The 10,949-nt window shown below is 26.6% G+C and overlaps 1 protein-coding gene and 1 long non-coding RNA gene across 3 annotated transcripts in view; one reads left to right on the plus strand and one right to left on the minus strand.

Moving 5' to 3' along the window:
* Positions 1-10,949, minus strand: part of LOC126894076 (uncharacterized) — a 79,484-nt gene that overhangs the window by 21,853 nt on the left and 46,682 nt on the right. The window lies entirely within an intron of this gene.
* Positions 1,464-3,106, plus strand: LOC126894081 (uncharacterized). The gene is made up of 3 exons (XR_007701310.1): positions 1,464-1,981; positions 2,551-2,671; positions 2,825-3,106. It is a non-coding gene; the product is annotated as an uncharacterized LOC126894081 (long non-coding RNA).

A 10,949-nucleotide genomic window follows, 5' to 3' on the forward strand; every position in this document is an offset into this window, starting at 1 on the left:
GTATTGAAAGCAATAAAAAAAAATTATTGTTTACTATCAAATCGCTAATTGTTTAAAAACTAATGTATAATAGAAATATTGCGATTTGGAATCAGCGTCCAAATTCTTCACAGAATTTACCTAAATATTATAAAAACAACAATATATTTTTGATTATTTGTTGTCTTGTGAAATTTGTATATTTTGCGATCTTATATTCCTGATAGCAATTTTTTAATTAAAATATTATTTTAATAATCTATTATAAAAATAATATTACAAAAATCTTTGTTGTAATGTAAATTATTAGTTTGAATTTTGATTTCATATATAATATTTACCTTTAAATGAATATAATATCTTACAAGAACGTATTAATATAATTGGAGAAATAATATTATGAATTGTTTTTTATTTTCATAATATTTTAATGAAGTATTTTGATTTTATTAATATTATTATTATTTTAATGAAAAAATTACAGTTTAGAGTCATATCTGTGTGTGTGTGTGAAAAATAAATTTACTGAACGTTTTTAAAGTTAATAAGTTTTGTATTATATTACGGTTTTTTATTTTACCATTATTCAATAAGTTTCTTCAGAAGACTCTCGTATGTAATTTTGTGGTGAAATCAATAATTGTTTTAGACGGTTTAAAATGACTTTAGATAAAAATCTTTTTAAGCCGATATTAGTGATTATACAAATGATGTAAGTCAATACTTTTCATTATCAGTATCATCACTAATCTCGAAATAATACATCACGAAATATGATTTTGTCAAAATTTCAAAATGTTCGTTACTCTGTTACCTGCATAATAAAATTTCGAAAACAAAATATTTGGTATTATGTACAATTTTGTAAAAACAATTATTTTTTAAACAACCTCTCTTATCCTCGAAAAATAGTATTATAAAAACATTTTTATAAGATTAACATAATATAATATAAAAATTACAATAAACAAAACAAACATAGTGTCATAGTGCAGTACAATTGCACTATCACAACCATAATAATAGTGCAAACGGTTGGCTTTATTGACGTTTTATACGCGAAAGTATAAGCACAAATTCTCGCGATTGTTGATAATGTATTTGCCAATAAAACAAAACAAACAAACACTTGAATTTTCCATTTTTGTTAATTCGAACGAAATACAGTTAGTAACGTACACTATAACTGATATGTAAGTCAATACTTTGCACTTTCAGTACATCATTGATCTCGAAATAATATATTGCGAAATATTATTTTGTCAAGATTTCAAAAGATGCGTTACTCTAGTACCCGCAAAATGGAATTTCGAATATAAAATATTCGATATTATGTACTTGTCTATGGTTAATTTTGGTAAAACAAGTTTTTTTTAAACAACCTCCCTTATACCGAAAAATATTTTATAATAAGGTTAAAAAACATAAAAATACATTTTTGGAATGTACTTTGAGTTTATAAATTTCTTTCAGCAAAGTGACACTTTTGAAGAGATTTTTGCATACATTTAAAACCACTCCTATACAGGTAGAGGTGTACAGGTACGCAGAACGTTCAAAATGGTGTTGTGATGATAGTTCCCATACAGTGGCGTATTTTGGGGGGGTGTCCTCCATGTCTGGACACCCACCGACTTAAAAAATAAAGATACATAATATATTGGTATTACATTTTTTTTATAATATACTATAAAATAAATGGTATTTTAAATAAATGACAAAAATGAAGTTAATTTGATATGATTCGACGACACGTTACGAGATTTATCTAAATTTTATCAGGGATATCTAGAAATTATTTGAATTTCATTGGGTCATAAAGATAACAAAAATACCCGCAGGAAAAATATAATAACAACGGAAATATTCTGAACTTGTAGCTTATTTTGAAATCTATTTTATATAGTTTATCAGTTTAGAGAATTATACATTTGAATAATACTATTATTTGATATTAATTTTTTCGTCGACCGTCGAGCATACAGCTATAACGTGCCATAAAGTAAGTACTAAGTACCTACCTATTTATTCAAATAAAATAAATAATTAAAATATGAACCAATTACAGGAATTTTATTAGAAATTACGAATAAATAACGAATAAATGTGTTATAAACTATTATACAATTTTAATTTTATTTAAATATTTTAAAATAATATTTTTATTTTTATTATATCTTCACTAAGTTATTACGCGTTACAAAAAAAAGTAAAATTTAACAAGTCATTTATAACTGAGTTTGTAAAAGTTTATTTTATAATTTTGATCAGTATTATGCTTCAGTTAGCTATTCCAAAAAAATATTAATACATAAATAATATTTAACGAAACTAGTAATTTTTACTTGTTTCCTTTTACCCGTGCTGTCCATTTATACATTATACTAGCAATATAGTCTTTGAAACTGAGCCTCCCCTTAAAAAATACATATCAACTACTAATATGATTAATAAACTATTAGAATAAGAGTAAGTAATTATATTAAAATATAATATTTTTCACTGAATAGAAAAATTCGTGTTTTATCGATATTGCAATCTACGTTCTCTATAAATTGTACTTTTGGCGAGTTTTACAGATATCCGGCAGTCACTACGACGATGGCAGTTAGAGTAAAAATGCCGCACTGCCGCCCGAGTGTTTCAATCATATTATGTAATATTATGACTGGGTGTAGCTGAGGGAGCCAAGGTAAATTGCTTTTATTCATTTAGTATTCAACCAATTTAAATTTTTTTTCTCTAAGTTACTTATACTTGTATGTAACTCTACAAATGGTTCTTTAAGAATTTTTCTAAAAAATAAAAAAATTAAACCTTTTTGAATTTTGTTTAACTATTATAGCTTGCGATAATTAAGGAAAAAAGTGTTGTAAAATTATCAAAAATGGCACAGCAAAATCAAGGATCAATTACTTCATTTTTTAAGTTAACACCTACTACCTCAGAATTTAATTGAACTCATAACAACAATACTCTTACGAATAAACGAGCATCTTCGCCAGTTAACTCGATTGACTCCGCTAAAATTTGTCGCACTTTAAGTTTAGATACAAAAGACTCAAATAATATTTCTTTTACTGAGGACACAATCTATAGTAATAATTATGATATTGAATTTTATATTAACCGTAAGTNCTTTTACTGAGGACACAAACTATAGTAATAATTATGATATTGAATTTTATATTAACCGTAAGTTATCGAACGAAGATATCTTAATTGTTATGACGAAAATTTGGATGCCAAATATATCATTCAAATTCCCACAAAAACTATATACAGTTCAAAATAAACCAAAATACTTAAAGTTCCAGTATTCATGGCTATTAAGATTCCCTTGGTTGGTATACTCGATAAAAGAAAATGGTGCATTTTGTCGAATCTGTGTAGCTTTTTCCAAATCGAATGAAAATAACGGACAAATCTTAGGTGCATTAGTAAAAAAAAAAATATGATAATTGGAGAAATGCTATTGTTGATTTCAAAGAACATTCTAACAAGGGTTACCATAAAACGTGTGTGTTAAGTTCAGATAATTTCATGGATGTTGTAAAACATCCTGAGAAATCTATAACGTGTAAAATAGAAACTGGAAGAGCTGAAATAATTAGAAAAAATCGAAAAAATATAACTTCAATAATTAAAACCGTAATTTTATGTGGTAAACAAAATATTCCTCTCAGAGGACATCGAGATTCTGCGAAAATTATTGTTGAACAAGAAAATGACAGGCTTATCCAAGAAAATCAGGGAAATTTTAGAGAAATATTAAGATTTAGAGCCCAAGGAGATAAACATTTAAAATCATTTTTGGAAGTTGAAGGAACAATAAAATATACTTTTTTTTGCCCTTTAAAGTAAAAGTTTTAATAAAAAAAAAAATGAATATATTACCATAACAAGTAGCTCAATTTGACATTATTAAATAGAGAAAAATGAAATTGTTAAAATTAATATGCAATTAGAGAATTTTATAATTACTATTTACGTACTGTAAATAGTAATTATAATGTACTATTTATCAGAAAAGTTAGATTTTTTTACATTTTTATCGTAATAGATCACTTAAATAAAAATCATAGTAATCATTTCTAATTAACTTTTGGCGTTTAAAAAGATTCTACAATGGAAATATTCAGAATTTAATTAATGTTAATGATTATATATCTAAAAAAACCAATAAAAAAAAAAGTTATTCAATTTAGCCTATTATAAAAATTGATTATAATTGTAAAAATCCATTGTTAAATCAAGAGAAACTAACAATCATTTTTTTTAGAAATGATTTGTATAGCAACATGTTACCAACAAATTTAGAATATTATAGACTGGTAGTAGCACACACAAATAGAGTTAAAAAATTAATAAATTATAAAGTAAAATTATTTACTTTTGTACATCAATACTTTTATCATATCAAATCTAATTCGACAATAAATACTTTAAGAATATTAGAAATTAATAATTATAATTTTGTAAAGTTTGTATGGAAAAAGCTGGTTAAGCTACTTTTTATTTGAATAAGGAATATTTTTCAATTTTTAAGGGTAATATCTTCAACTAAATACGACTTGTAATCATTTGACGTATCGTTGAAAAAAGTAGGTCTAGTGAGGGTTGGCAAAATAAATCGTAGCCACAAAAAAACTACATAGTAAAATAATATTAACATGAATATAAATTTCTTCTCACGAGGGGAGACTATAGTGATAGGATCCTTTATATTTATTGTCAATTAAATTATATAATATTCATGAAAGTCAGCGTATTCTACTAATAAGATATTTTAAAATAAAATAAAATACAAAACCCAGAATTTTAATACAAAAATAGCATATTTCTGAATACGGTAGCCATTTGCGCATAGAAGATTGGTCGTCGGGACAAATTTTTGTTTTTCATTTTATAGTATATAACATAACCTTTGATTTGATATATGTTTAAAGGACCCAGTATTTCCGGAACATTTTCAAAAGTTCAATTGAAAAATTTCTATGTTTTATACAATGTTTCAAGTTTTGAACGCCCCCTAAATAAGGGGAAATTGTCCAATTTTAATAAAAAGTATGTCATATGAAAGATGTACTTGTAATGTATTTAGGAAAAAAAAATTTGTGCTGATAATTACATTTTTATAAAAGTTATAGCATTTTAAGTTGAAAATTTAAAATTGAAAATCGAAAATTTTAACAAAAAAATAGCTATTTTAAATCACCCCCATTAAGCAGGTTAAGTGTTAAATTTTCAATTACTAAAAATACCATATTTTTGAATACGGTAGCCATTTGCGCATAGAAGATAGGTCGGCAGGACAAATTTTTTTTTTTTAATTTTATAGTACATGACATATGCTTTAATTTGATATATGTTTAAAGAACGCAGTATTTCCGGAACATTTTCAAAAATTTGAAAAAGTTGAAAAAGTTAGTATTTGTAAAAATGTTGCTATTTTAAATCCCCCCCAATGAGCAGGTTAAGTGTTAGATTTTCAAAAAAATTATATCAAATGAAAAGGAAATATCTAAAGTTTTAGTATAAAAAAAAATTATATTGATTTGTTTATTTTTGAAAATGTTATGGAAGGTTTAAGGAAAAAAAGACAAAATTTACCAATTTTTAAATTTGTAATTTTTTTGAAGATTTTCCCCATTTGCGGGGAACAAGGGAATTTTTTTCAATTTTTAAGGGTAATGTCTTCAACTAGATACGATTTGTGATCTTTTGACGTATTTTCGAAAGAAATCAGTCCAGTGAGAGCTGAGAAAAAGTGGCAACAGACCCCCCCCCAAAAAAAAAAAAACACATCTTAGTAAAAACAATACCTTCTCAGCTTCGCATCGAAGCTAATAATGTTTTTTAATCAAAATAAAATGATTAATCTATTCCAATGGAATATACATAAATGGTTTCTTCAAGTGAGTTTCCAGTTTAATGTATAAGCAAAGTTTGTTTTTGAAATTCTGAAAAGACATTTAAATTACAATACTAAATTTTAAATAAAACATAATAATAATAATACAAAAAGAAAAAGAAAATAAGACAAGTCGGATATAATGTTTGAGAAAAATTAATATTAATTTTATGAATTCGGTTAGGTTAATTCAACTTATGGTTTAGGCAATTACTGTGTTTTTGTGCAACAAATAATAATATTATTTAATATACCTTTGGTGATGACAGGAATATGTGTGCTGAATTAAATGACACGAACACAATGCCTATGAGTAACAATGAGTTTTTTTATTCTGAATACGATTTAATTAAACAGATAGATATTTAGTGAATATAGTTCTAAATACAATATTCATATGTGTAATTTAGTTATAAAAACGTATTCACTTATTCACAGTAAAAATGTATATACTAGAAATAACAATTATACAAAAAAAAAAGAAAGAAAAATAACTGTGTTTCTTCAAAAAAGTAAAAATATGAACTGTTCAGAGACTCATTTATTTTTTCGTTATCATGAATAGATTTTTTAAATGGTCATTTGTTAACATATTGTAAGGTGAGAAAAATAACTATAAAACAGTAGTATATGAAGTGTTAATAAATTGATTCAAGAAAAACTATGGCGTTTAATAAAATGTATTATAACAAACAGCCTATAATTGTATAAACTGTAATGTGCCAGTTTATGTGTATGATTATTGTAAAAGTAAAATTGTTGTTAAAGTGTATATTTGAAATGATAATGGAAAAATGAGTTTATGACATATTGAATTAGAAAAAAACATTTTTTTTATAATATTTTATTTTCAACAATTTATAGTCATTTAAAAATTAGAGAAAATCAGAAAAAAGGATACTTATTTGTAATTGATGACGTTATAATTCTATCAGTTGGAATTTTTTAATAAAAATTTCCTATTCAGTAATTTCTAAAACAGAAATTTCTATCGAAATTGGAATTTTAGTAAAATAAATGTATTATACTGTTATATATAAAATACAATAAACTTTACACCCTATTAATTGTATGAACCAGTAGCACTTTTCCATAAAGATTATTCCATAATTAAATTTTTTTTATATAGATGTTTTTATAAAAATAATTAATTCAAATTTTATAAATTTCAGTAACTTAGCTGAATTAAGCATATTTAAATTGTCACTATTTTCAATAGCAGCTGATAAAACATGGTTTACTAGTAGATACTTTTTATTTTTAGATGTCTTCAACCTTGCAGTGTCAACGTATTGTCATATTTTTTCGACTTAAATAATGTATTACTATAAAACTAAAAATAAAGCAAAAAAAAAAAAAAAACAAATACTAGAATTTTTCATGAAATTTGCACGTCTTTTTTTTTAACTATATTCTATGCAAATTTATAGACTACATAATAAAATTATAACTGCGAAATCTTAATTAGAAGGTATTAATTTAAAACATATTTCATTTTAACAATACTTTCTTTTTTTTTGTCTGTAATATTGAATATAGATATTAATGTCATAATTTAAAATCGATTGTTTTTAAAATTATATCTTGTTGGTTTGGTTACATTTTGCTATATTTCTTAAATTTATTATTATTGTTAATTATTTAATTAAGAAAATAACGAAACCATAGTGTCTTTTGCATCAGTATTTTGACATAAATCAATAGTTGATCATAGATAATAATACATGGATAGGAAATGCCTATATAAGTAACTTATTTTCTTTTTTTTTTTTGACATTTTGACACTGTTGCGGCGTCTTCGCTACGCTCAGACACTAAAAATATCATAAGTCTCAACTGTATACTAACCATATTTGATGTACGTACAGTACATAAAAATATTATTAATACTTTAAGTTGTAATTGTTACTTATATCATTAGACGTTTTAGGGTCGCAGTACTTCCGGTATGCAGAGTGATTTATTAAGAACACTAATCACAATTTTTTTTTTTTTAATATTTACAATTTATACTACAAATTGGTACAATAAGTAAATTTGATGTTTAAAAATTGATATTAACAATGACATGAATTATAAATGATAATGATATGACTCATTAGTCACACCTCTAGCATGTTTTCTATTTATTTTTTGGTTACGAATAGTTAGTCATTATTTATTTAAAAGATTTCTATTCCATAGCCGTTTAAGTCTGCAAAGAGATTTTGAGGGTTGAGTGTTTGTTGACATTTTATTAATTAGTGGTTTTCTATGTGTTAATAAATTTTGATGAAATCGCTTGTAGTACATTACTGCAAGTTCGTTTACATTTTGAATTTGTAGATCTTTATGTAAATTTATGTTTGTTATATACCATAGAGATTTAGTGATAAGTCTGAGTGCTATTGATTGAAACGATTGTATTGGCTTTATGTTCGTTGGTTTGGATGGACCCCAAATTTGGATACCATAAGACCAAACTGGGCGTATAATAGTTTTGTTTTAAGTTGAAGTTTTGAAATGAGTAGAGGACGTAGAAGATGTAGTCTGTTTCTTGCACTTTTTCTTTTTTCTTTTAGATAAAGGCCCCACGTTAGTTGTTTGTCAAGAGTACTTGATTTCTTTTTTTATTGGCATAGGAATATTATTCATAATATTTTGAGGACATTCTTGTGGTTTGAAATTTAGAGTGATTTCAGCAGATTTATTTTCATTGATTTTTACTCGCCATATTTTTGCTCACTAGTCAATAAGGTTGGCATGATATTGAATTGAAAGACTGGTTGCGTTAGGATCACTATTAATTGATAATACTGCTGCATCGTCTGCGTATGTAGCTAAAATTGTTTTATCAATTTGAGGGATATCGGCAGTGAATGTATTATAGAGGTCTGGCGATAAATCACTTCCTTGAGGTACACCTGCATTTATTTTTTGGTATGATGAGAATTCATTTCCTTGGCGAATGACAAAGTGTCTGTTTTCTAAATATGATTTTATAATGAGAAAATACGGAGCAGGTAAATAGTGTTTTAATTTGAATAGTAAGCCTTCATGCAAAACCCAAACTGACTATTTGGTACAATGTTATGTAATGATAGAATAGGCCGTAGTCTTCTGAGTAATATTTTTTTTAAAAGTTTGCCTAATACTGATAATAAACTTATTGGTCTTTAAGACGTAGAGAGATGTTTTGGTTTGTTTGGCTTTGGTATTAAAATAATAGTTGCGATTTTACAGATTATAGGAATATATGATAACCTCAGCATCGCATTGTAAATGTAGGTTAACAAAAGCATGCCCCGCGACTCGTGCCACCTTTATCAGCCGTCGCCCTACTATGAGTATTTGACTGACCAACACCGCGTGTTATACGCTACGGTGCAAAGTCCAGCAAATGCCGCACGGCCGACGACGACCCGCCGCAAATGGTGCGAGAGTCTTCCTCCCGTTGTGAAAGCGACAACGTCGACAGCCGAACCGCACCCGCGCACCGTCGCCTACAACGCTGCTAACCATTTTGCCGTCCAAGGATTACGCCGAACATCGCGTCGTCGACGCCAGCGAAAGTGCCGCGATATTATGCGAAGATTATTATTACTGTGTTTATCTTTTCGGTTTGTTTTATTTTTGTTAAAATAATCTGTTGTCGCTCATTTAATAAACGGCCCACGGGTCTCTACCCTCAAAACCAGTGTCGACCACATTTTTGCGACGTAAGTCGTGTCAATGTATAAATTAACCAAGAAAATACATATACTCGAGTTGAATTATATTCTTTTTGTGTCAACTTGAATTCTTCACGAAAAATAAATATTTTAAGAATATTAAGCGCTTTTGACATCCATCGAGCATGGTGAATTGCTCCTGAAGCTCTAAATAATACACCTCTGGCGGAACTCCATTTAAAAAAAATTACTGTTAGCTCAAGAAATTCTCTATAATCTTATCTAAAGTGGTATAATTTTAATTGATTTAAACAAAACTCTAAAATATGATCAATAGAACTTTGTAGTTTTCCAAAAATAAATCAATCGTTGATACCGGACTTGTAATTTTCAGTATTAATTTTCGGCCAAGACTTTTAAAAACGAAGAAATAAGGGGAAATTTGGTCCATTTTGTGTCAAATTTACATTTTAAAATAATCTCGTAAATATGATGAAACTATAAAATATTTTTTTTTAACCATTGTTTTAACAAAACACACGTATCTCCAATCATGCCTAAACGATAATAAATAATACTATTTATATTTTCAATTAAATTTTGAAGGATATAAAATTATAAATAACAGTAAATATAGTTTTAAGTAAAAGTAACAACATGAAAAACGGTGATTTTTTACACAAAAATAACAATTTTCATTTAACTTCGGCTGAATAAAATAGATAATAATAAACAATTTGTTTTATTTACCTGTTTTAGTGGCTGTAGTATCAAAACACATAGTTTTTACGTGGTTTGTTAAACCCAATCGACCAATGTTTGATATATAGTCTCATCCTGCGATTTAGAAGTTCCATTTAACAACTTTGGTACTGCTAATAGTTGGTCATTTTCATTATTTAAAATAATTATAGGTAGTCTATCAATTATTTGTTTACTACATAAATCAGGTAATAATTTGACGTCCCAATGTAAAACTAAGGCATTGAGATTAGTCACAGAAAATTTGTCGCGAATTTCTGTAGTTAAATTCCAACGTATTTTTCACGGTGTCGTTTAATTGATGACCTATTAACTATGATATCGTTGACAACATGCCCTAATGATTTAGCCACTGCAATTATAATGTGCACTGCGTCTCGGTCGCTTAATTTGCATCTATTTAATGCTGAAGATAACTTTACAGTCATTATGTCTATTGTACCTCTTTGTTTTATGGAGCTTGATATTGGCAAAACATTAGTTTCATTAGACGGACCCGGTGAAAAATTAATTTCTTCTAAATTCGAATAAATATTAGAATAAATTCTAATTTCTATATTAGAGAAACGTTTCTACGTTTGTTCTCTTTAAATATAAAAAAATATAACACAAATTGTTCGACTAATCGATTTGTTCTGATTTAT

Source organism: Daktulosphaira vitifoliae, unplaced genomic scaffold (assembly GCF_025091365.1).
Source record: "Daktulosphaira vitifoliae isolate Bord-2020 unplaced genomic scaffold, ASM2509136v1 Scaffold_1, whole genome shotgun sequence".
NCBI classification, from domain to species: domain Eukaryota; kingdom Metazoa; phylum Arthropoda; class Insecta; order Hemiptera; family Phylloxeridae; genus Daktulosphaira; species Daktulosphaira vitifoliae.